Raw genomic sequence first — 27127 nt, 5'->3', positions numbered from 1 at the left:
AAGTTTACCTGCCTACTCAGAGCTCACCACTCCCCATATCTCTAGGTGTTCACCAACCTGAAAGTTCTCGGAACCCTGGTGTTTTGGCTTTTTTTTTTTTTAAGATTTTATTTATTTATTTATTAGAAAGATGGAGAGAGAGCACAAGTAGGCAGAGCAGCAGACAGAGGAAGAGGGAGAAGCAGGCTTCCTGCCTAGCAGGGAGGGCGACGTGGGGCTCGATCCCAGGACCCTTGGGATCATGACCTGAGCCAAAGGCAGCCACTTAACCCACTGAGCCACCCATGCGCCCCATCTTTGGTGTCTTAATGGAGGCCTCATTACAGAAGCGTGATGGACTAAATCGTTGGCCAATGGTGACTGGATTCCATCTCCAGCCCCTCTTCCCACTCCTCACAGAGTTGGCACCACCCGCAACAAACGAGTCCCATCCTCAAGTGCTTTCCAAAAGTAACCTCATTAACATAATTTAAGACATTAACTTTTTAAATGTGAAAAAAAGCAGAAAAGATTTCCATGCAGTGGTGCAGGAAGTAGGGTGCTGCAGGGGATTATACTAGAATATGGAAAAGCATTTGCTGTTTTGTATTCTTCTCACTAACAATATATACATTACAACCATATAAAACATATACATGGCACTCTGTACTTGCCCTTTTGTAACATTTAACATACTTAATTGTAACTGCTTATTTAATACCTTTTACCCCCAGCAAATTAAATTCTTTGAGGGCAGGGGACAGGTCATTGCTTGATCTCCAATGCTTAGTACAGTGCCTGCCACATACTAGACACTCAAATATTTGTGCAGCAATTATACTTCTGGGTATACACAAAAGAATTGAAAGTAGGGACTCAAAAAGGTGTTAGTACACCCATATTCATAGCAACATTCTTCACAATAGCCAAAAGTTGGAAGCAACCCAAATGTCCATCATGGATGAATGAACAAAATGTGTTATATACATACAACAGAATATTATTCAGCCTTAAAAGGGAAGGAAATTCTGGCACATCCTACAAAATAGATGAACCTTGAAAAAGTTATGTCAAGTGAAGTCAGTCAGTCCCAAAAGGACATACATTCTATGCTTCCTCTTTTATGAAGTACCTAGAATAGTCAAATACATAAACACAAAGGAGAACACTGGTTTATCAGGGACTGTTTTGAGGGCAGAGGGGAGATAGGAAATTGTCTAATGGGTACAGAGTTTCATTACGGGAGGACGAAAACAATGCTGGAGATGGATGGTGGTAATGTTTGCACAATGAATAATGCCACTGAACTTTCAGTACACTTAAAATGGTAAAATTTTATGTTTACCAAAATTAAAAAATAAATATTTTTGGTATGAAAAAAGCATTAGAATTATGGGTAGTTTTCCAGATTGGTAACAGTAATTTCTCTTCATAATATTATCCCAAGAAGCAGAAAAGTGAGAAAATTTTGTAAGATATTCATGTCTAGTATTATTCTACCCAAGATAACTTTTCCACAAAACCTGAAGAAAACTGAAGTTACCTATATACTTTATTTCACACAGAAGTACAGAGGGAAGAAAGAAAAAAAATTTTCCTTTTCAAAATAAGACTCTAACGAATCCAATCATAATTATCATAGCTGCTTTGCAGAGGACATCAAATTGCAGTGTACTAATACCACTCACATATTTAAGTATAATCAGTTCTTTGATCATCCAAACTAACATAAATGTTTCATACAAAATAATTCCAATGAATTCTTACTTGACTTTTTAGAAAGTAGTAAGCCAGGTATGCCCTCCTTTGTCCTAGATCACCTCCCAGTTTAGTCTTATTCTTGGTAACTTGGGATCCAGTGTGCAAGAAGAACCCAACTCCCAAGAGATGCCACAAAGAAAACAATCTACATAAGGATAATCACTGATTATTATCAGCTTTAATTTCAGCTTGACATAACCAGAAATAGTTTTTATACTGTACATAATTTAAAAGCATCTCCAAGAGGAGAGAACATGCCACCTGGATTCTTTTCAAATGTAGACACTTTGGGATTTTATTCTACATTTTCCTAGATTTTCTCCTATCTCCCTGACCACTCTCTACCAATGGTCCTACTTCTTTCTCCTGTCCAACAACGAGTTTTCACCCACACCCTCTGATCCTTTTTATAAATTCTCCCCTCTAAAAGCCATCGTACTCTATGCACAGGAATCTCTAACATGTATCTCCTGGTCTTCTATCTACTGAACTCTGATTGCATAACATCGGCTTAAGGTTGAAGTATCTAAGATCTAATCCACCTCCTTCTCTCCAAAATCAGCTGCCATTTAAATGCAAAAGCACATACAATATTATCACTACTGTGTTCCAACTACATTAATCATTACAAGAAAATTTTCAAGAAGTAGAAACAAAGAAAGAGGTATGCATTCCAGGACATCATAAAATAATGACTTAATGTGCTATCAAAATATTAACTAAAGCATCATTATTGAAGTTTCAATACATGGCAGTGTTTTAAACACGCAAGTATATTTGCATATACATATGCTGTATGTATGTCTTTTTCTACTAATCTGTAAGTGGCAAAGCTAAGAATCATCCTGTCTGAAGCCAACTCCCTACACATCTACCTCCACACTATGTTCATTACAAACACACTATAAAACCTCAATTAGCAAATCTTGAGGCAAAACGAGGGGACTGAAAGTTAAGACAGTAAAAAGCTGGAAGTCAGACCTCTACTAAGAGATAAAAGGCTTCGCAGTACCTAGAAACTAAGCTGAGTGCACATGTTCCTCCTGGATTGAAGGCAATTCATGAGAAAAGTCTTCTGAAAACTGTTAAGACAAGACTTTGTGACCTCCCCACTCCCACCCCCAAACAGGCTCAAGCACATGCCACAGCAGTTCACTATTCCCGGGCATGCCCACCTTGGTCCATTAAGAGTAAATCAGTATGGGACTCCTGGGTGGCTCAGCTGACTCAGGTCAGGACCTCAGGGTCCCGGGATCAAGCTCCATCTCAGGCTCCTCACTCAGTGAGTAGCCTGCTTCTTCCCCTGCCTGCTGCTTCCCCTATTTGCCCCCCCCCCTGACAAATAAATAAATAACATCTTTTTTAAAAAAGGGTAAATCAGTTTAACTCAGGGTCAGCTTGCAAAGAAAGTCTAGTGAGTCTCACAATACCAGAGTTAAGAAGGAAAGTGCATGCTGAAGGCAAAGGATATTATTTTATATAACATGACCAAAAAATACTTCGCTGAAAGGCTAATTACTTTAAAAAAAAAAATGTCCTGAATAAGTGAGGAACCAAGCCAGGCAGAGGGAACAGCAAATACAAAGGCCCTGAGGTAGGAAGCAAATTATTCCAGCCATTTGTTTCTTTCGGCCTCAGTTTTCCAACCTGTAAACTAAGTACATAGCATTCCCTACAGCAGGGTGCCTGGGTGGCTCAGTCGTTAAGCATCTGCCTTCTACTTGGGTCATGATCCCAGAGTCCTGGGATCCAGCCCCGCACTGGGCTCCCTGCTCTACTCTTACTTAGCCTGCTTCTCCCTCACCCACTCCCCCTGCTTGTGTTCCCTCTCTCTCTGTCTCTCTCTGTCAAATAAATAACAAATAGCATGGAGGACATGGGGACTTAGAGTGGAGAAGGGAGTTGGGGGAAATTGGAAGGGGAGGTGAACCATGAGAGACTATGGACTCTGAAAAACAATCTGAGGGTTTTGAAGGGACGGGGGGTGGGAGGTTGGGGTACCAGGTGGTGGGTATTATAGAGGGCACGGATTGCATGGAGCACGGGGTGTGGTGCAAAAATAATGAATACTGTTATGCTGGAAATAAAATAAAATAAAAAAAAAGTATTAAATAAAAAAAAAATAAAAAAAATAACATCCCCTACACCATATAAGAAGGTAGTATATTACATCAAGTATCTGACACATGGAATGTATTCAAAAACCGAGACTATTACAGTATCTGGGCACCTATCATTCCGGCAAAACCCTCAGCATATTGTCCAGCTCAGAAAAAATACTGTCAAATAATCCCCATAATAACATAAAGCAGACAGAGGTGCCTGGGTGGCTCAGTCAGTTAAGCATCTGCCTTCAGCTTCGATCATGATCCCAGTGTCCCAAGATGGAGCCCCACATCAGGCTCCCTGCTCAGCGAAGAGTCTGCTTCTCCCTCTCCTCTGCCCCACACCCTACTTCTCCTCTCCCTCTCTAATAAATAAAATCTTTTAAAAATTAGTAACATAAGGTAGATGGGATCGTGCCTATTTTACAGCTGGGAAACCTGTGAATCAGAAATTTGCCCAATCTTCTGCTGACCCCTAAAATTTGCCCAATCTTCTGCTGACCCCTAAACAAACACACACTACAATTAAAGACAGCACTTAAAATAATATACTGCCAAGATAATGAAACCATTCAAATTACTGTCAACTAATCAGCAGCATTAAGAACATGGACTCTACAGTCAAACTGCCTGGGTTCACATCAAAGCTCCACTACTTCCTAGGTAAGTGTCCTTGGGCAATTTTACATATTTACTCACACCTCTGTTTCCTCAACCATAAACAGGAAATAATAATAGTACCTACTTCACAGGGCTGCTGGGAGGATTAAATAAGTTACTTTTTTTTTAAGATTTATTTATTTGACAGAGAGAGAGAGAGACAGTGAGAGAGAGGGAACACAGGCTAGGAGATAGGGAGAGAAGAAGCAGGCTTCCTGCTGAGCAGGGAGCCCAACGCAAGGCTCTTTGATCCCAGGACCACCACCCGAACCAAAGACAGATGCCCAACAATTAAGCCACCAAGTAAATGGGTTACTTTTTAAAATCACTTCTATTTCAGTGTCTAGCATTTGGTTATCCAATGTTAGTAGTAACAGCATAATATTTTTTAAAAGGAAATCACTATCAAAACCTTTCTACTTCCCATGGAGAATTTTAGAAATTGCAAGGCTACTGGAAGTGGAAAAGCAGCAGAAAATGGAGACAGGAGAAAATGAAAAAAAAAAAAACCCACCACCACAAATTGACCTAATGTTGCCTGGACTCAAACCAATTTACCTGAACAGATGCTCCTATTAGTATTATTGTCCTTTAGTAGGAACACTAGTAGTGAGATTATATGCCAACAAAGCTTTGGATAACATTTTACTTCATAGTATAACAAGTTTAATTACTGAAGTTTTTTTCTTTTTTTTGAGATTTTATTTATGTATTTGTTGAGAGAGAACAAAAGAGCAAGCAAGCACACAAGCAGGTGGAGCAGCAGACAGAGGGAGAAGCAGGCTCCCCACTAAGCAAGGTCCTCAATGCAGGACTCAGTCCCAGGACCCTGGGATCATGACCCAAGCTGAAGGCAGACACTCAACTGACCAAGCCACCCAGGTATCCCTAATTACTAAAAATTAATTCAGATGTCCTATTTCTGAGGATTACGGCAGGCAGAATATAATAAACTTTATCATCTTCCCCCCATCCAACCCTCTTGTAGGTGTTACTTGATGCTTACTACAAAATATGAAACATCACATGCTAACTTCAGACTGAAAATGATTTATCCTTTATCAGCTACTGGTAGAAATAAACCTTTCTGGGAGCCTGGATGGCTTAGTAGGTTAACTGTCTGACTCTTGATTTTGGCTCAGGTCTCTGGGTTGTGGGATCAAGCCCCACAGGAGGATCTCAGCACAACTCAGACTGAGAGATTCTCTCTCCCTCTCATTCTGTCCCTCACCCCTACTCATTCTCTCAAATAAATCTTTTTTTTGTTTGTTTTTTAATGATTTTATTTATTTATTTGACAGAGAGAGACACAGAGAGAGGGAACACAAGCAGGGGGAGAGGGAGAAGCAGGCTTCCCACCTAGCAGGGAGCCCAATGTGGGCCTCGATCTCAGGACCCTGGGATCATGACCTGAGCTGAAGGCAGCTGCTTAACAACTGAGCCACCCAGGCGCCCTCAAATAAATCTTAAAAATTAAAAAAAAAATTAAAAAGAAGAGGGGCGCCTGGATGCCTCATTGTTAAGCACCTGCCTTCAGCTCAGGTCATGATCTCAGGGTCCTAGGATTGAGCCTCCACATAAGGCTCCCTGCTGGGCAGAGTCCGCTTCTCCCTCTGCCCCTTCCCCTGTTCCTGCAGTGCAGTCCTTAATGCACATGCCCACATGCTCTCTCAAATAAATAAAATCTTTAAAAAATCAAAAACACAAGGGGCACCTGGGTGGCTCAGTGGGTTGAGCCTCTGCCTTCGACTTGGGTCATGGTCTGGGGTCCTGGGATCAAGGCCCACATAGGGCTCTCTGCTCAGTGGGGAGCTTGCTTCCCCCTCCCCCTCTGCCTGCCTCTCTGCCTCTTATGATCTATCAAATAAATAAAAATCTTTAAAAAAAATTTTTTTAAATCAAAAACACAAGAAATGGGGTGCCTGGCAGGTTCAGTCAGTAGAACATGCAACTCCTGATCTCAAGGATCGTGTGTTCAAGTCCCACAATGGGAGTAGAGTTTACTTAAAAAAAAAAAACATACAAGAGGGACACCTGGGAGGCTCAGTCAAACATCTACCTTCAGCTCAGGTCATGATCTCGGGGTCTGGGATGGAGCCCCACAACAGGCTCCCTGATTAGTAGGGAGTCTGCTTCTCTTTCTTCCTCTTGCTCATTCTCATTCACTCTCTCTCAAATAAATAAAATCTTTCACACACACATACACACACACACACAAAACAACAAGTGTTATCAAGGATGTGGAGAAAAATGAATCCTTCCTTGATCACTGATTGTAGGAATGCAAACTGGTGCAGCCACTGAGGAAAACAGTATGGAGGTTCCTCAAAAAAATTAAAAATAGAACTGCCATATGATCCAGTAATTCCACTACTGGGTATTTACCCAAATAATACAAAAACACTAATTGGAAAAGATGCACCCCTATGTCTGTTGCAGGATTAGTTCTAATAGCCAAGACAAGGAAGCACCCAACTGTCCAACAATAGGTGAACAGATAAAGATGTAGTGGAGGGGCGCTTGGCTGGTTCAGTCGGTGCAGCATGCGACACCTGTCTTGGGGTTTTAAGTTTCAGCTCCAAGTTGGGTGTAGAGATTACTTAGAAAATAAAAATCTTTAAAAAAAGATAGATGCGGTAATGTGTGTATATACATATATATACACACACACATATGTATATATATATATATATTTATATATATATATATACACTATTAGTCATAAAGAATGAAATCTTTTCTTAAGATTCTATTTAATTATTTGACAGAGAGAGGGAACACAAGCAGGGGGAGTGGTAGAGGGAGAAGCAGGCTTCCCACTGGGCAGGGAGCCTAATGCAGGGCTTGATCCCAGGACCCTGGGATCGTGACCTGAGTCTAAGGCAGACATTTAACGACAGAGCCATCCAGGCACCATAAAGAATGAAATCTTGCCACTTCCAACAACATGGATGGATCCAGAGAGTATAATCCTAAGTGAAGTCAGTCAGAAAGAGACAAATACCATGATTCGACTCATATATGAAATTTAAGAAACAAAACAAATGAAGAAAAAAGAGACAAACAAAAAAACATACTCTTAAATATAGAGAATAAACAGATGGTTACCAGAGGGGAAATGGGTGAAGAGATGGGTGAAATCCTAGGTGAAAGGGATTAAGAGTACCTATTGTGATGGGCACTGGGTAATGTAGAGAATTTTTTCAATCACTATACTATGCACCCGAAACTAATATAACACTGAATGTTAATTAAGCTGGAATAAAAAAAAAATAAATTCAGGGTAGCTCAGCTGGTTAAGTATCTGACTCTTGATTTCAGCTCGGGTCACATCTCAGGGTCATGAGATCAAGCCCCTCAGAGTCAGGCTCTGCACTCAGAGTGGAAGCTGCATGTCCCTCCACTCCTAACCCCGCTCATGCTCTCTCTCAAATAAATAAATAAAATCTTTTAAAACATAAAAATAAATTTTTTAAAATGTGTTTTAATTCTCAGAGCAGGAAAAAACAAGCCTTTCTCCTACTTAATTGCCCAAAGTCCTCGGACTACTTTGAGAAGTTTAACTTCCTCCTTGATCTCAACAATTTTGGATTATTGTTTCCATTTTTTAAAAATCTGTATTTATTTTTTATGCGGGCTCCATGCCCAACACGGAACTTGAACTCAGTGACCTTGAGATCAAGAGTAGCACGCTCCACCAACTGAGCCAGCCAGAGGCCCCTCTCTTTTTTTTAAAGTAAGCTCTGTGGCCAATGTGGGGCTTAAACTCATGACCCTGAGATCGAGTCTCATGTTCCACCATCTGAGCCCGCCAAGTGCCCCAATTATCATCTTTTATTTTCTTTCCCCCAAAAAAAGTTATCACTAAGAAATCTATAAATCACCCCACTGGGAGGCAGTGTATCACCACATAAATAAGTATGTTAGACTTGGGTAAAACTGGATTTAAAAGTAGGCTCTGTCACTTACTAGCTGAGTGAACTTGGGCAAGTCACTTAACCATTCTGGAACTTCATTCAGTAAATGAAAATATCACCAACTACATAACAAGGTTGTTTAAGAAATAAAAAAGTCTGTGTTAGAAAAGTACTACAACTTGCCATCTAGTAGATGCTGTAAATGATATCCTATAAAGTTCACCTTCACTGCAAAGCCAACTAGAGGAAATTAATTACTTTTCTTCCAACACACAGTTCTTTAATATGAATATTAATAATGTAATTATAATGCAGAGTTAAATTTCTAGAAAACCTAAGGTTGAATTCAATTATCATTTAAGAATCTGTATAACATACCACATGACACAAGAATTCAAAATTAGATAAAAATACAATTCCCAGTCTGAAGAAGTTAATAATTTACTTATAAGAAATAAATGTGAATATTCACCAATACTGTACACTTAAGCACTATATATTTATACACACACTCAAATAGTTACCTCTCATGTTAGACTTGCTGTTCTCATGCAGCAACCTGGATGCCTGCGTTTCAGCCTAACTTCAAAAGTTTAGGAAATAATTCCTCACTGAAGAATTTTTTTTCTAGGGGCACCTGGGTGGCTCAGTTAGTGAACCAGTTACCTTCAGCTCAGGTCATGATCCCAGGGTCCTGCGATCAAGCCCCACCCCATCCAGCTCCCTGCTCAAGCCTGTTTCTTCCTCTCCCTCTGCCTGCCACTCTGCCCACTTGTGCTATCTCTGTCAAATAAATAAATAAAATCTTTTTTAAAAAAAGGAATTTTTTCTGGGACTCCTGGGTGGCTCAGTCAGTTAAGCTGCTGCCTTCGGCTCAGGGCATGATCCCAGGATTCTGGGATCCTGTCCTGCATTGGGCTCCTTGCTCAGCAGGGAGCCTGCTTCCCTCTCTGCCTCTGCCTGCCACTCTGCCTGCTTGTGCATACTCTCTCTCTCATTCTCTGACAAATAAGTAAATAAATAATTTTTTTTAAAAAAAGGAATTTTTTCTAATATAATCCCATATTGTCCAAATAATCCCTCTGAAATTTTGCAAGTACATTTTGAACACCTAGATATGAATGCAACTACTGAATATTCCTCAATGAATTGCTCACTTTATGCATTGATATTTAATCAAAACTCAAAAAAGTACATATACACAGAGCTGGAAAAATCCATTTGTCATTGACAAATTTGCTTTTCAAAAACATACCTTCATGCTTCAGCTTCCCTGCCAACCATGGCTACCACCACTTCCTCAATTCTCCTGCCAGGAATAAAGTCTGAGGAATGTCTTTTGGCCTGAATGAGTAGTGGAAACAGAGAGGGATAGATCCCAAAAGAAAAATATTATGGCTTTGCTAATATTTCCTACATTTTCTCTATTTCTTTAGTGTAAAAGGGAAATTCTCAAAGGTTCATGTTCCTAACTATCTTTAATACTATTTCTTTAAACCACAAAAAAGACCTTTTTTAGTATGAGAATATTAACCATGTTCTTTGTGGCAGTAGACACATCAGTGAGTGTGGAAAAATTCTTCTTGCTTTTAAAAAAAGGGGAAAAGATTAGAGATCCAAGAAAAGAGGATATCATATATCCCCATTCTGAAATGGAAATACTTCAAATATATCAAAACTAAGTCATTATATAGATCATATACAGAGAATGAATTTAATATCATATACTGCTACAAAGACACTTTAAGCTAACATTCTAATAAAGAATTCAAAGTCAAAAAGTTAAACACACAAACACATTTAACTTCAAATCCCTATTTTTAAGTTTATTTTTAAGTAATCTCTACACCCATCCATATGGGGCCTGAACTCAAAATCCTGAAATTAAGAGTTGCATGCTCTTCCAACTGAGCCAGCCAGGCACTCCAAAATTCCTATTTAAAAGCAAGCATTTAGAAAGTGAGATAAAGACACACAAGAGTGCCATGTAACAGTGACTGCCAGGGCACCTGGGTGGCTCAGCATCTGCCTTTGGCTCAGGTCATGGTCCTGGAGTTCTGGGATCGAGTCCTACGTTGGGCTCCCAGCTCCATAAGGAGCCTGCTTCTCCCACTGCCTGCCACTCCCCCTGCTTTTGCACATGAGCTCTCCGGGACAAATAAATAAATAAAATCTTCAAAAAAAAAAAAAAAGTCATTGCCGACTGCCTCTTTTCCTTTTACACAAAATCAGAACATCTTTTAGAAGATCTCGGTTTTTGGATAACACGGGGTATGAACATGGGCTCTTTTAACTTCATTTATAAACAACCACCCAAGACTGAAGCATTCCAAGGCTTCACTTACAGTCCTCAATCGTTATTTTTCACCCAAAGCTTTTCATTGGGGCACCTAGGTGGCTCAGTGGGTTAAGCCTCTGCCTTCGGCTCGGCTCAGGCCGTGATCTCAGAGTCCTAGGATCAAGTCCTGCTTCCGGCTCTCTGTTCGGCAGGTAGCCTGCTTCCTCCTCTCTCTCTCTCTGCTGCCTCTCTGCCTAGTTGCGATCTCTCTGTCAAATAAATAAATAAAATCTTTAAAATAAAGAATACTTGTCACTGGGGCACCTGGGTGGCTCAGTGGGTTAAGCCTCTGCCTTCAGCTCAGGTCATGATCCTGGGGTCCTGGGAACCAGCCCCACATCAGGCTCCCCGCTCAGCAGAGAGCCTGCTTTTCCTTCTGCCTGCTGCTTCCCCTGCTTTCCCTCTCTCTCTCTGACAAAAAAATAAAAACTAGAAAAAAAAAAGTCACCAGGTGCACCTGGCTGGCTCAGTCAGTAGAGCATGTGACTCTTGATCTTGGGGTTGTAAGTTCAAGCCCCACTAAAATCTTAAAAAAAAAAAAATTCTTGTCATTAATCTCAAATTAAGGACACCATATCAAAAACAACTGCATTGATGGCTACTGGTTTTAGCCTAATATTCTTTAATATACAGTAATCCCTGTATGTAGTGTTTGGTGGTTTTTTTTTTTTTAATTTGACACAGAGAGAGTGCGAGCGCACAAGCAGGGGGAGTGGCAGGCAAGCAGGGGGAGTGGCAGGCAGGCAGAGGGAGAGGGAGAAGCAGGCTAACCGAGGAGCAGTCCTAGATTAAAAACAAGCAACAACTTCTTAAAATACCAACTGTAGGGGCTCCTGGGTGGCACAGTCAGTTGAGCATCAGACTCTTGTTTTCTGCTCAGGTCATGATCTCATGGTCGTGGGACTGAACCCCATGTTGGGTTCCCCACTCACTGGGGATTCTGCATGAGTTTCTCTCTCTCCCTCTACCCCTAGGCTCTCTCTCTTTAAAAATAAATAAAATCTTTTAAATAAATAAATAAAGTCCCAACTGTATTAATTTCATATAATAAACCAAATCCACAAAAAATAACCTTTTGTCTATCAGTGACTATGTGGCCCACAAATATGGTAGGCCACTTTCATGATGGATTTAATGAACTAAAGAAAAGACTTGCAAAATTAGATAGACCCACTTAATAACCTTGCAGTTGTTTGTAAAATATTGACACCAACAAAACCTCCAAAAGTGAACTAGCTAAGGGATTAAAAAAAAATACAAAAATTCCTCAACGAAATATTAAAATGGCCAAAAAAGAGCCAAGTTAACATCAGCTCTCTACCGGGGCGCCTGGCTGGCTCAGTCAGTTAAGCGTCTGCCTTCCCACTCAAGTCATGATCCCGGGGTCCTGGGACCAAGCCCCAAGTAGAGCCCTATGTCTAGTTCCCTGCACTGTGGGGAGCCTGCTTCTCCCTTACCCTCTGCCACTCCCCCGTTGTGCTCGCTCTTTCTCTTGAATAAATAAAATCTTAAAAAAATAATTTTTAAACAAAAGATCAGCTAACAATTACCCCCACTAAAAAAAGGGGGGGTGGAAATCCTAGTTTACAATATAGTATAATCTGAGATTATGCTAAAATTATTTCTCTGTTTGAATTAACCTACAGTAATCATTTTGGGGGGATGAGATGTGTCACAAATATAAACAGGTAGGAACAGAAGCCAACTACAAAAGTCACCCAAAAATAAAGTATTGATTTTATGATGACACTTCAGGGGCTCCAGGGGTGGCTCAGTCCGTTAAGCAGCTGCCTTCAGCTCAGGTCTTGATCTCAGGATCCTGGGATCAAGCCCCACCCCATCCGGCTCCCACTCAAGCCTGCCTCTCCCTCTGCCACTCCCCCTGCTTGTGCTGTCTCTGTCGCGCGAGGGCTCGCACTCTCTGTCAAATAAAAACCTTTAAATAAAATAATAAATAAAAGAAATGGTAACTCAATGTCTATAAGACGTACCCCTCAAATTATGTTACAGGATCAGTTTAACCTGAAATAAGTCTCTAAACTACCTTTTTCTTTCTAACACCACTTCTCCCCAGTCACAAAATTATTTCTCTTTCAGCTTTCTTCTGAGAAGAAATATAAGAACCCCCAAGAAACAGCACAGATTTTTAACATTTCCTCCCAAGAAAACAGTAAGGGGAGTCTGAATAATACATAAGAAAAACACAGCTTAAACAGTCAAAGTAGTTATCTTGGCTTTTCTTTTTTTTTATTTCAGTGGACCTCAGAAGTTGTTTTTCAACAGTCACTCAAAAGTCCAATAGTCACTTGAAAAAAGACAACTGGAAATTCTACTAGGAAGAATTTTTAAAACTGTCTCTTGTCTTCTGCAATCAACCCCACACCAACAGAAATTCCCCCAGGAGTAAAAATGAACTCTCAGAACATGGCTGTTTAAAGTCATTTAAATCACTTTCACGTTCGAATAAACTGTAGAGGCTGTGAATCCCCTACTATCACTTACTAATTAGGCAAGGTACTCGGCTTCCCTATACCTTAGATTCCTCCTGGAAAATGGAGTATTAATCAGGGACATCATACACCCAATTTCTCTGGGACAGTTCCAGTTTATGCTATTACCCCAGAATGCCATCTAGTTAGTGTCCCCTTTCATGCGCAAAAGTATCCTGGTTTGAGCAATAAAATCATATGGTAATGGGTAACAAGGTCATGAAGATTAAGTGAGGTAATACATGTAAAGCATTTTAACAGTGTCTGATGGAGATTAAGAGTTCATTCAGTTAGTGTTAACTATTGCTAATGTTAGTCACTGTCAAATACTTTTTTTTACTGTCAAATACTTTTTATAAAAAATTTTGAATCATATAATGAACAGAATTTCTACAATATTTCTTTTTACAAATGAATTATGCATTTAACTTCCCACATTCAATTTTCTGAAACAACTAAGTAGCACTAACTGCTTGCAGTCAACACTAACCAATTTATCCTGAGATGGCAATATTATCAATTGCATTCATATTTTATTATACATAAATTTTAGTAGAGGCTATATTAAGGTTACTGACAGGAACGTAACTGAAAAGTATAACTCTGGGGGCACCTGGGTGGCTCAGTGGGTTAAAGCCTCTGCCTTCGGTTCAGGTCATGATCCCAGGGTGCTGATATCGAGCCCCACATCAGGCACCCTGCTCAGCCGGGAGCCTGCTTCCTCCTCTCTCTCTGCCTGCCTCTCTGCCTACTTGTGATCTCTCTCTCTCTCTCTCTCTCTCTCTCTGTGTCAAATAAATAAATAAATAAATCTTTTTTTTAAAAAAAAAGTAGAACTCTGTTTAGAACCAAACCAAGGCCCTTAATATTCTGCAGCCCTTCTCATCCAGGGTTCCACAATGTTGATTAACCACAAAACTCAAAATTATTTGAATGACCATTTCCTGAATTCTCCCAAGAATGGCACAAAACTAGTATCTTGCCAGATACACAGGAGAGAAACTAATTCATTACATACAATGGATGCCTTGGGGCATAATCCTGCTGTAGAACACCAGGGTCTTGTTATTCTTGGGAGTACAAAGAGGTAAACACAGATGAAAAGACTCAATATTGAACAAAGAATCTGGGGTAAAAGAAGACTGCATCACTGGAAAAATTATCTCCCACAGAATGAAGCTTAAGGGAACAATTAACATAAAATATATAAATTTGACTCATGGCTATGAAAAGCACTATACATTGTTTTACTTCATCTCCACTAATTTACTGTAGGCCAGCTATCCAACATCTAGCAGTCCTTCAGGTAAGAAAAGTTCTAATTGTAGTTTATGAGAAGCAGAAAGGAGAGAGGAAAATCAAAGCTGAGACCAGGATTCCTGTCACTGATCACTAATGAACCTACTAATGATCAAAGACACCAATATTAACTATTACCTATACAAATTAGAACAAGAAAATTTAATAAAGTCAAAAGATGAACTAGAATAGCAATTAGAATCAAGCAGAAATACCAACACAAGGGAAGAGAATTATTTTTAAGGTACCATTAACTAACAACAAATTCCCCTTACAGAATCACTCAGAGCAGTGAATTATAAAAGTCATTTTTATTTATAAAAATACATTTTTATTTCAAATCTAACTGCTCAATAAACAAGCTGAAAGACTGGGGAACTACGCTCAGACACACTTAGCCTGTATAGAACATAAATTACACACGGAAAAAATTCAGTGAAACCACTCTATCTACCATAGCAAGACCACCCCCCCAAAAAAATCAAGAACACAATTCATCATATTATCGCACAAACTTTTGTATAATGAGCACATGCAAGAAAAACAAAGCTCAGATTTCTTTCAACTAATCTTTTAGTGTAAAACAAAGTTTAGACTTTTCATTAGGCAGCAACTCATCTAACCCTGTGTAAAACATCTGTATTTACCTTGCACTACACATGAAAAAAATCTTCATTTTACCATATTAAAATGACACACGCTTTGTGGTGATAGATAACCCAAGACTGAAACCACTTACTTAAGGGAAACTAATGAGCATTAACAAAAAAAAAAAAAAAAAAAAGAGTGCCAAGGTTTTGAGGCCAAATTAATTTGGGTCTGAATTCAAACCATCAATTATTATCATGTGACAAGTCATTTATTCTCTGAGTCTCAATTTCCCCATCTGTAAAATGACAATAACCACCTATCTTGCAAGGTATAGAAAATTAAATTAAAAATGTTAAAACAAAAAAAAAGTTGAAACAGTTATTGGCATTCAAAAGGAATGCAAACTAAATTATTTCTTAGAATATCTCAGGATTCAACAAGTTATAGAACAAATCCCATTACACCAATGTTATGCATGCAAAAAGTGTAAACAGGACTTACTCTTTTTCCCTTTAACAACAGTAAGACATTAAAAAGGAATTTTACCTTTGAGTGTACCCTAGATTATTCAGAGCTTACAGTAATCTCTCTAGTTGGTCTCATCAATCCTAGTAATGTATTTTCCAATTAAAAAATTTTTAAGAAACAGCATTAACATTATTCACCCATTCCTTTGGAGGAATGGGGAGTATAAAACAATTTCAATAATCTCCTAGCAAACCATATGCAAAGACTTCTTGTTTTCTTCTGGTTTGTATCAAAGAGAGAACTATATCAAGCATACGTTAGGAACCCGTTCAGGTAGCAGATTACCACAGCTGCTAAAGAGATGTAGTTTGTTTTCTATAATGCACATATTCAAAACTCCTCAAGCAACACCACTTACACTGAAGAAATATAAAATTTGGTTCGATTAAATGCAAAGTAGGCAGCTCAGGATATGTAAAAAAAAAAAAATCTAACTGACAATTTTGTTTTCTCACATTATCTTCACCAAACAGAAAGAACATGCAATAACCACCACTCATGACAGCCAGAGATACAGAGAAAATATTATACAGGGACAGTACTGAACCACAAATTAAAAGTCCTATGCATGGAACAAATGTAGAAAACTGCAAAAGGAAAACATACAGAAGTTTTAAAATAGCCTAAATCATTCAAGTTTCTTCTTTATTCTCCAGTAATTAATCACATTTCAGTATATACTGATACCCATAGCTAACTGGGACTATCCCTTTCCTTTGCTAAGGTTCCCAACTTCCAAAATAGGTATACACTAGTGCTCCACTGTACAATAACTGTCATTTCAAGTATCTGAATAATCTACTAATAGCAATTTCAAAATGCTGATACAAGACCAGGTTGGTTTTTTTGAACATGTGAGGCACAAAAGTCACCACATTAAAGAGATGTGAACATTATCCTGCTAAGATAAAATGATCAGATCATTGTGACCACTTAATGTAAATTTTATACTCAAAAGTTAGCTTGCAGCCATCAAAATCTGGAGTCTTCCACCTATTATAAAGAACCAAAAGCAAAAAGAATACGCTATTCACTGTTTACTCCCTTCCCACACATGACTGTGGGTGGCATCAGTTAAACATGCAGAATATTAAGCACTAAACTGTCCAAGGCATATTTTCACATCTAACACTATATTCCCGAAAGATAATTTATTTGAGCCTGAGCCTGCTCCCCACCCTTCCCTACCCATTTTAATATACAGGTCCTCAGACAACCACCCGTCAGTAAGGCAAGATTGAAAAAGAAAATAATGAAAAATGTAGGATTGAATCTCATTAAAATCTGGAGTGTGTGAACTTTAAAAAAAAAAAAATCCTAACTAAACAGACTTCAAAGTTTCCTAACTCATAATCTGTTGGCTTAATAGTTTAACTGTTACCTTGCCACAATAAATCTGAAGCCACAATCCTCATCATCTACTTAAGATTTGCATACAAATAAGAATTCAAAATATGTAATCTGTCTTCTCATAACATTCTTCTAAAGCTAAAATGCTAAATATGAATATACAGACTAATATTAACAGTTATGAGATACCTGTTCCTAGAGTAGGGTGGAATTTTGCTTTAATAATGATGAGGGAACACACTTCACCCAACACAAAAATTAAATATCTATTATTTTGGATTCCCTTTAGAACTTTGACATATATTCAAAACTACATCTCATGGGGTAAAAAGCCTGACACTGAACAACACAAAACTGCAGAAAATAAGGTACTTACCTTCAAAGAGTGTAGGAACAATTCACATATATATTAATTGTGGAAACTGATTATTTTAACTGCAATGCACTTTTACTGCTTATGGTTAATGGTCAGAATGTCCTTTATAAAACACATTAGAATATTTTACATATATCAACTTTTAACTACAACACCAAATCCTTAAAGAGGTGGGATTTAACTCATTTTATAAGTAAACATTTGTTTTCGTATCAGTTACCCAAAAAAAAGAACCCACCCCACCCCCACTGCCAGTCTCTGATACCGTGGAATGCTAGTTATTTCACAGTGGGAAAGAAAGGCTAATAAGTACATTTCTTATCCAATCCTCTTCTCTACCCATTCATTAAACACCAAATACTGAAACTGAATTCAACTCCTACCTCTATCTTCCTACCAGGAATGCGCCCCAGGGCACCCGAATCCCTTCCACTGTCACTTATTGCAACTGCCAAAGCCCCTCCTATTAATAGTAAATCCCTTTCATACTGACTCACTGTAACTCCAACTTAATGAAATAGACAAGAAGCAGAATTTACAAACTTTGAGAATGGAATTTTCCCCGTTTTCAAAGGCTTAAAAAAAGAAACTAAAAGTTGACCACATTCAGACTAAGTTACAAACACTTGAAGTTCAGCCAATTTGTAAGAACTTATATTGCTTATTCTATATTGGTTCAATTTAAGTATTTTTTTCAAAGTTTATATATCAGGCATTGTATAAGTATTTATATACAAGGACAAGTTTTCCATGCAGTAACTGATACGTAAATATAAACTTTATGTCATCACACCAAAATTCCAAGACAATTTGAAATCTTTTTTCAATTTTTTTGTTTGATTATGGACATTTTCAAGTACACACAAAAAAGTAGAGAGAATAATAGTACAATGAGCTCTCCTGTAGTCATCACCCAGCTACAATCAACTCAAGGCCATTTTTTTTTCATCTCTACCTCCCACCCTCCCTTATCCAATTATTATCTTCAGAAAAGAATTATAAGAAGACACTGTGCTCAGTAAAAACACTGACAAAAACCCAAAGATAGGGAAGTATCAAAGACTAGCAAGAAATCAAGAATTAAGCAATGTAACTGTCACCCTACACAACTACTTGTTAAGCGGAAAATTTAAGAATTCAGTTAAAAACAAAGAAATGGCCATCTTTAAGAATTTTAATAAAGTCCATAAGATCCAAAGGGCATATTTAAAATTATATCCACAAGGATAAAAAGGAATATGTGATGAAAATGAACTTAAACATCTGCAATTAGCTTACATTCATATAGCACTTGGGCTCAAAATGAAAAAAAAGAGACTATTTAACATAATGTGTCATAAAATTACAATTCAGCCACTTGAAAAACCGCTTAACACTTATGCCTTAACTGGTCCTTCTGATCCCTAATTATAGATTGATATCAATGTAAAAAGAAAACCAGGCATTTTAATGTAAGTGGTTTAAAATGTTCAAAATTAACCCCATCGTTCATTGGAAAATATATGAAAGCAAGTCTAAACTACCTGAATTGTATGTCATTAAACAGAAATGTATCCACTTTCCAGGGCCGGTTTTTTTTTTTTTTTAATAAGTTCACATATACCCTGAAACGCAACGCGCTAGGCTACAGATAGAATTAGAAGACCGCCTCCTGCTCTTGCTCCTAACCAATACGCAGAGAGAGAAGGTTGGCAGGAAAGTGCTGCGAGGACAGTAACAAACACCAGCAGCTCCCGAGCAGGCCCTGCTAGAGCCAGGAATGACGCACTTCGGTAACCCGACTCTTTCTCCCCTCCACCCCCGCCCCCAGCAGCGGTGCTGACACCGCCAACAGCCCGGAGTAGGAAAAAAGACAACAGAAAAAAGGCAGAGGTTGGACCGCACAAGGTTTCATCAAGAAACCTCGATTATTCCTCTTTCGACACTAACCACTAGGACTAAACAGGAAAAGAAGCTTCGTGCTTAAGCAAGTCCCATCATGGTGGTTTAAGAGTCACTAAATTAAGCTGATAATGAGTCCAATACACAGAGACAAATACAGGGTGTGGCTGCCGTGAAATACGGCGGTCCGTGGGAGAAAAGGGGTATGGAATTTACACTCCAGTACTAGGGGAAGATGGGGCTTTACCGGGGGTGGGGGGGGGCGGCCCGCGCATTTTAAGGAACCATTTCAAAGAAACACAAGCTTTTCGTTTACTTAAACCTAATCCCACAGATCAAAAGTTTCTAATAGATATACCGTGTAAACTGTAAATAACCATTTAATCAAGCTCCATGACCCTCAATTAAGAAACTACATCCAAGAGAAAGGCGGAGGGAGAGGGAAGGGAGGGGTGGTAGGCAACAACATATAAAACATTTCTAGGCCACGGAGGAGAAAGTCTCACAAACCGGATGAAACTACTAATGCAATATTAAAAATTAAAGCTGAACACTGCAGCACGAAAAATCTCACGACAAAACCCATTACAGTTCAGAATTAAAAATAAAATGACATATACACCAAGGGAGAGCGGAAACTAAATGTCGAAAGTACAGCGGTTTATAAAAAACTAAAGGCAAAACAAGACCTTCTCGCGACGAGGAAAAAAAAAAAGGCAGAAATCAACAATACGTTTACGAATGTAGGCCAGAAGAAAATGGGAACGGGGCTCAAAGTTTTGCGGAACTACTTGATGCTGTTTCCCACACCTTCTCTCTCCCATGGCCCATCAGACCCTTTTCCTGCTAAAATCGCCGTCCACAGATCACTGGGTACGCGAGAGAAGAAAAAAGAAAGTCAACCCCAAGCAAGAATAAAAGTGTGGAGGGAAAAAGCAGAAGCTGCCTACCTGGGGCAAGGATCAGCTCAGTTCGTGCCTTGAGAAAGACAGTGCGGGTGGGGGTGGGAACGAAAAGCAGCACTAAAACTAAAACAAAAGTGGCGCCAAAACCCCCCAACAAACAGCCTTCCACTCCCGCCCTTCCCCCCTCCTCCCATGCCAGGCAGGCAGGGCCCCCTTCGGGGCAAGGTCTGCACGCGGGGGCCAACACCGCCAGACCCCAGCCTATTTATAAAATTGTTGCCCGAAGAAAACTGACCGAAGTCGGGCCTCGGAAGGGATGGAGAGATCGATGCCAATCGCTTTCCCAAGCAGTTCCCCCACCACGCGCTGGAGATGATGGGGCGGGGGAGAAGCAGAGGGGCCCGTCACATGAATGTTGTTCCCTCTCTAGGAAGGGAGGAAGAGAGGGAGGGAGCGAAGGGAGGGAGGAAAGGAAAGAGGGGAAGGGAGAAGGGAGGGGGCACGAGGGAGGGGTGTGATCAGAGTAGATTTTCCCTCGCCTCCCTCGGTCCGAGGCCCAAATATACACAACTGAGCCTCCGCTTCTCCCCTCCCCCCTAGGTTCCCAGCACCACCATTTTGCTCTCTTCCTTCCCCTCACCACGATACCGCGCTCTCCCCCACCCCAGCCACGGCCTCCCCGGCTTTCCTCCCCCGACTACGGCTCGCACTCCACCCCACCTCCAGTTTGGGCTCTCCCAGGCTTAAGAGCCTGCCGGAGAAAAGGCACCTAAATCTAATGCTACACAGAGAAGCGGAGCCTCCATCTTGCGCTGCTCCGCGTTCTCCATTTTGGGCCACCCATGGGGGGGGGTCTCCGTGGAGGCCCCGAGGGAGAGTTGGGCGAGGGAAGGAAGAGAAAATCTTCAGCGAGGGTAGTCGAAAAGAAGAGTCGTGCAGTAGAAAGCCACTCTAGGAGTAGGAGGTAGGGAGGAAGGGGGTCTGGAAGTTCCTTGGTAGTGTTGAGGTAGCCACTTGCGGGGAGAAGGCAGAAAGAAGGGTTGGGGGTTACGCGGGGACGGGGAGGCTTCTCCCCGTCTTGACTTAGCCACCCGCTCCATGGCTGCCCCCGCTGGGGGCAAAGGGAGTAGAGGGGAAATTAAATGGCAACAGAGTGCCCATTCTCTTTCCCTCCCAACTCCTCTCTCGCGCCCTATTTCAACCATACACACCTCACAGTGGGCCCCGCGCCCTCCGGGTGCCCCTCCAAACTTCTAGAAGCTTCGCCTCCGCCATTTTATAACTTACCTCCCCCCTCAGCGTACACAGAGGCAGCAACGAGACTGTTCGCCTCCCCCACTCCTCCTTCCTTCTTTCTCAGGCCGGGGGCTTCTTCACCCCTGGGCTGGTACAAGATATTTTCCCCTTCCTCTTCTTTACACCCTCGAATTCTACTCAGGGACGGAAGCTCCCGCGGTTCTAGAGCGGTGGGGGGTTTTGAAAGTGGCGGTCGGATCCGGCGGGTTTTTTTTTTGTTTTTTTTTTTCTTTTTTTTGTTTTTTTTTTTTTTTTTTTTGTGGCGCTTCGGGATTGTTTGGGGTGTTCGCTCTTCGGCGACTTGGAGGCGAATGGAACGCGCAGGCGCCATCTGTCGGCCACGAACCCGCGCTCAGCTCCTGTTGGGAGGGAGCGGCATCTAGCGGTAGAGAGCTGGCACTGCAACGCTTGTCTCCCAGCGTCCTCCTCCCTATCACCGACCAATCGTGGCCGACTGCCTCCCGGGTTCAGCGTCTCCGACGCCGTCTGCGAACGAGGCGCCCGCAGGGGCGCGCCGCCGAGTGGGGTAAACAAGGTGCCGTGCCCGCGCCTGACTTACTCATTCGTTTGGCAGCGCTTCCGCCGCGGACCGAAGTGGGCCGCGTTTCCTCTTTCTTTAATGGGTGGGGGGGCCCGAGGGTCGAAAGGAGGTCGTTAGGGATGTCCGGCAGAGCCCCGGACCGTGGGAAATCGGAAACCGGGCTCGCTCGGGACTCGTCCCTCGGGCCCCTGCGCCCCGCGCGCAGCCCTAGGTTGGCAGCCCAGTCCGGCTTCACCCTTCCCTGTCCCCTCCTCTGACACGCCCCAGCGAGGGGCCTTCCGTCCTAGTTCCCAGACCCTCGCTTCCCCGCGGTCCCTACTCCTTACCACCAAAACAGCTCTACTCGCGGAACTCTGGCACCTGATCTTAAGTGATTTAGGAGGGTTGCTATTTGAGTTTCTGTTTTGTTTTGTTTGCCTTCTGCTTCGGCTGTGGAGGGAATGCAAGCCGATTCTCTACTAGGAAGACTTGACACTGGAGAAAAAAATTTTTGTTTTTTTTTTTTTTTACAGCCCACTATGCCTGTCTCCCAGAAAACGTGGTCTTTCTCTCGAGGGTCTAGGAGACTTAAGGAACTGGGGCTACGAGCCTAGGCCGGGCGCTCGACCAATTTATTGACTGCTGGGGCGGGGGAGGGGGGGAGAAACAGGACGGAGCAAAGTGGAGGGAATTCGAAATTTGGGCTGAAGAAGTCGAGGGGTACCTACCCCGTTTTCCCCCGCCTTCCTCGATTATCCACCGTGTTCCTGGAAACGTGTGACCCGGCGGCCTTGCGACTTTGTTAAGAATTTTGGCTCCTTCTTATCCTGCTTCTTCACCACTCCTCCAAGGTGAAGTGCAAAAGGACCCCTTGCGCTCCTTTGACCCCCAGTTAAGTCTTTATCACCCTTTTTATTTTTTTTGTTTGTTTTGAATCCAGCCTCCCGGACCTTTGACCGCCGAGCGCTCTCTACCCGGGGGAGAAAAAAACTCGGGGAGGGCCTGTCCCCTCCGAAGCGCCGCTTTTCCTAGGACAGGAAGAAGTGACCTATTACAGTGTCTCCATTGCTGTTAAAGAAGTTCTCGGATTCATACAATAGTGTATAGCTAAGAGCTCTTAGTTCCTCTTTTCTTTTTTAAAAATTTTTGGTTTTAATATTCCTTTAATACTACTTTTTAATTAGAAGAAAAGGAATAAATATATTTAATAACAAGACAAATTTTCTAAATGAGGAGAAACGAAAGACCCTTGTGAATCGTGGAGATTTCACCCGGTATCACCTCTAAAGCATTCCTAATGCAATATAATGATTAATCTCAGCCCTCAAATTATATTCCACACTTGTTTTAGTTTCCCATTCTCTGTGCTTACTGTTTTTTTCCTGCAACTTTAAAAAAGAGTTATGGTATATTTAATCAACTGAACAATAAAAGTTAAACAGAAACATCTAAATATCAATAACAAATAAAATCCGAGACATTTTTACTTACCTCTAAAGCTTTCGGGAGTGGAATACTATTCAAAATAAATTTCCATTTCTTTTATAGACCATCTTTGGTAGAATGTTATACAGTTTTTAATAGATTCAAGTTACAGAATGATGCAGCTAGAACATTAAATAGGGAGTAGTGGAAAATTTACAGTTATATAAGTTAATGCAAAATTCCACTTAAAGTAATAGAAAAATTGGGCTTTGTACCAAATCATTTTACATTAATTTAGTTCAGTTGTGCCAATTTAATATCAATTGATATTCAATGATTTCCTGTCTTAGTATTAGCTGAAAACTACTGATTTTCTGCTCCAAACATCGCATTATATAGTATGTGGTACAAACAGTATTGCATCTATCTTATAAATTCACATTCTTGTCTGATTGTGTAGCAGCTAATTTTATACTTTGAAAAATTAAACAATTTTATACAATTTTATACTTTGAAAAGTTCCTCTTTAGTAAACTTATTTTCATCTTGTGAAAAATACCATAGAAGAAAATTAATAACTAACTGGTGTAACATCAGAAAAAAATTGTATAGCAAATTTATACTGATATTTAAGTATGTTTCACAGTAGCCTCTCTTTCTAGAGATTATTCACAGGAATATTTATTAAGCCTTCGGTGTGTGCAGAGCACAGTGCTATGTGCCCTAGTTCTATCCGAAGAAGTGAAATTTATTTCATAGGGTCCTGAAAGACAGAAGAGTAAACCTTGGGAATTTGAGGACAAAATGAGAAAATGCCATCAAATGAAATACGTAACTAACAGAAAATAAGCTTTAATCTAATTATTTTGTAACCTATCTGTCATGGAAAAAAATCATCATATTGTAATGACAGGGTGGCTCAGTGGGTTAAGCCTCTGCCTTTGGCTCAGGTCATGATCTCATGATCTCAGGGTCCTGGAATCGAGCCTTGCATTGGGCTCTCTGAGAGCCTGTTTCCCCCTCTCTCTCTGCCTGCCTTTCTGCCTACTTGTGGTCTCTCTCTGTGTCAAGTAAATAAATAAAATCTTTATTTTATATATATATATATGTATATATATATACAGTGTGTGTGTATATATATGTATATATATACATATATATATATATATATATATATATATATCTCTTAATGACAGAAGCTTTTGGTGCCTGATGACAAATAAGAAAAAGGAAAGCTGAATACTTAGAACATTTGATGCTATCTAAGGGACAAGACACTATTTGATGCAAAAATATTCTGGTCGCTAAAAATGCACACCCCACAGTATAGCAGAGATAATCTAGCCTTACCATAATATGAGTAAAGTATCCCATAGTTCTCTTCAACTCCATCTATACAAATGATTGGAACAATCTTCTGATTATAAATTAAGTTTCCTAGATAGCCTAGAGTACTAAGCAGCATGTATACATATTCTGTATTTTCTAACACCATTCTAAATGTGACCTAAAATCCAGAAGCCTGAAGATCGATAAATTCGAGTCCACAGAAATCTAAAATTATATATATCAGAATACCATAAACAAAGTCAAAAGATGAAGTATAAGCAGAATATATTTGCTATATGAAAGGAAAAGGCATAACACATGGGAAGAACTCTCACAAATCAGTAAGGTAAAAATACTCCAATAGAAAAATGGAGAAAAGATATAAAGAGTCAACTTAATGGATAAGAAATGCAGATGGCACTTGGATAGCTCAGCTGGTTGAGCTTCCCACTCTTGGTTTCAGCTCAGGTCATGATCTGGTGGTGGCATCAAGTCCTGTGTTGGGCTCTGCGATCAGTGCAGAGGCTGCTTCAGATTCTTTCTCCCTCTTCCCTCTCCCTCTGCCCCTCCCCACTCACACGCATACTCTCTCTCTCTAAAATGAATTTTTTTAAGATTTTATTTATTTGTTTGACAGACAGAAATCACAAGTAGGCAGAGAAGCAGGCAGAGATTGAAGAGGAAGCAGGCTTCCCGCCAAGCAGAGAGCCCAATTTAGGGCTCGACCCCAAGGCCCTGGGATCATGACGTGAGCCAAAGGCAGAGGCTTTAACCCCCTGAGCCACCCAGGCGCCCCTAAAATGAATTTTTTTTAAAAAGAAATGTAGGTAGCTAATAAACACATAAAACAATGCTCAACTTCATTCAAAGTCCTACCAATTAAATACACTTTGCCTACCAGATTGGCAGAGATGAAAAATTTGGGTAACACTCAGTGTCAGTGAAGAACTAAGAGTTCTCATATACCATTGGTGGGAATTGTTTAAAAACAAGATATCTCAACATATAAAGTGTAAAATTAGGGGTGCCTGGGTGGCTCAGTTAGTTGAGCTTCTGCCTCAGGCTTAGGTCCTGATCCCAGGGTCCTGGGACCAAGCCTTGCCTAAGGCTCCCTGCTGAGTGGGGAGCTTGCTTCTCTTTTTCCCTCTGCCTCCAACTCCTGCTGCTTATGCGCGCTCTCTCTCTCTCTGCCAAATAAATAAAATATTTTTTTTTAAAGGCAAAATGTAAAATTAGCCTAACACTTCTAATTCTAGGAATCTATCATGCAGATATGCTTGTACAAATTACACAAAGATCTATGTAGTAAAACTTTCATCATAGCTTTGTAATAAAGAGAAACTGAAAATAGAAATGGCATCATTTAGGGAATTGGTTAAAGAAATTATACATCCATACAATGGGGTCCTATTTCCATTTAAGCAGTTAAGTACAGGGACATCTGGCTGGCTTAGTTGGTAGAGCATGAGACTCTTGATCTCGAGGTCATGAGTTCAAGCCCCACATTGGCTGTGGAACCTACTTAAAATTAAAAACAATATTTAAAAGCGTGTACATATTTATCTACTGACACCCAAAACTTCTAAGATATGTTAAGTGAAAAAATAATTTGTAAATAACTTATATAATATGACCCCATTTGTGAATATATATATTTATATACACACATATGTGCTTACATATGCATAAAACATTCTTATTTATTTATTTATTTGTTTGTTTGTTAGAGAGAAAGAGAGAGAGCACAAGCAGGCAGAGTGGCAGGCAGAGGCAGGGAGAGAAGCAGGCTCCTTGCTGAGCAAGGGACCCGATGCAGGACTCAGTCCCAGGACCCTGGGATTACCACCTGAGCCAAAGGCAGTGGCTTAACCAAATGAGCCACCCAGGAATCCCTGCATAAAACATTCTTAAAGAATATATAGGAAACCTGGGACACCTGGGTGGCTCAGTTGGTTAAACGACTGCCTTTATTTAGTTCAGGTCATGATTCTGGAGTCACAGGATTGACTCCCACATCCAGCTCCCTGCTCTGCAGGGAGTCTGCTTCTCCCTCTGACCCTCCCCCCTCTCATTCTTTCTCTCTCTCTCTCTCTCATTCTCTCATATAATAGATAAATAAAATCTTCAAAAAAAAAGAATATATTGAAAACTAATGACAATTACCTCTCAGGAAAGAGGTTGTGTAAGCTTCCAGGATTTGTCATTTTACTTTCACTTTATACGTTGCTACCTTGTGTGAATTCTTTTACAGTAAGTGGATGTTACTTATGTGATTTTTAAGATCTAATCCCGGGGGACACCTGGGTGGCTCAGTGGGTTAAGCCTCTGCCTTCAGCTCAGGTTATTATCTCAGGGTATTGGGATCAAGCCCCACTCAA

The 27127-nt window shown here is 40.5% G+C and overlaps 1 protein-coding gene across 7 annotated transcripts in view; it reads right to left on the bottom strand.

The window, feature by feature from the left end:
- STAG2 (stromal antigen 2) overlaps positions 1–21743 on the bottom strand; it is a 141181-nt gene extending 119438 nt beyond the window's left edge. For 3 of the 7 annotated variants that reach the window (XM_032329452.1, XM_032329457.1, XM_032329458.1), the window contains exon 1: positions 21467–21743. The gene's annotated coding sequence lies outside the window, so the exon portion shown is untranslated. Of the gene's footprint in view, positions 1–20224; positions 20438–20474; positions 20832–20899; positions 21359–21390 lie in introns of those variants that run through there. The other 4 variants (XM_032329454.1, XM_032329456.1, XM_032329453.1 and 1 more) reach the window with 4 other exon arrangements.
- Positions 21744–27127: the final 5384 nt, after the last annotated feature.

The sequence above is a fragment of the Mustela erminea genome, chromosome X (assembly GCF_009829155.1).
Source record: "Mustela erminea isolate mMusErm1 chromosome X, mMusErm1.Pri, whole genome shotgun sequence".
Taxonomy (NCBI): domain Eukaryota; kingdom Metazoa; phylum Chordata; class Mammalia; order Carnivora; family Mustelidae; genus Mustela; species Mustela erminea.
Note: the sequence above shows the minus strand (reverse complement) of the source record. Positions and strands in the feature narration are given on the sequence as shown.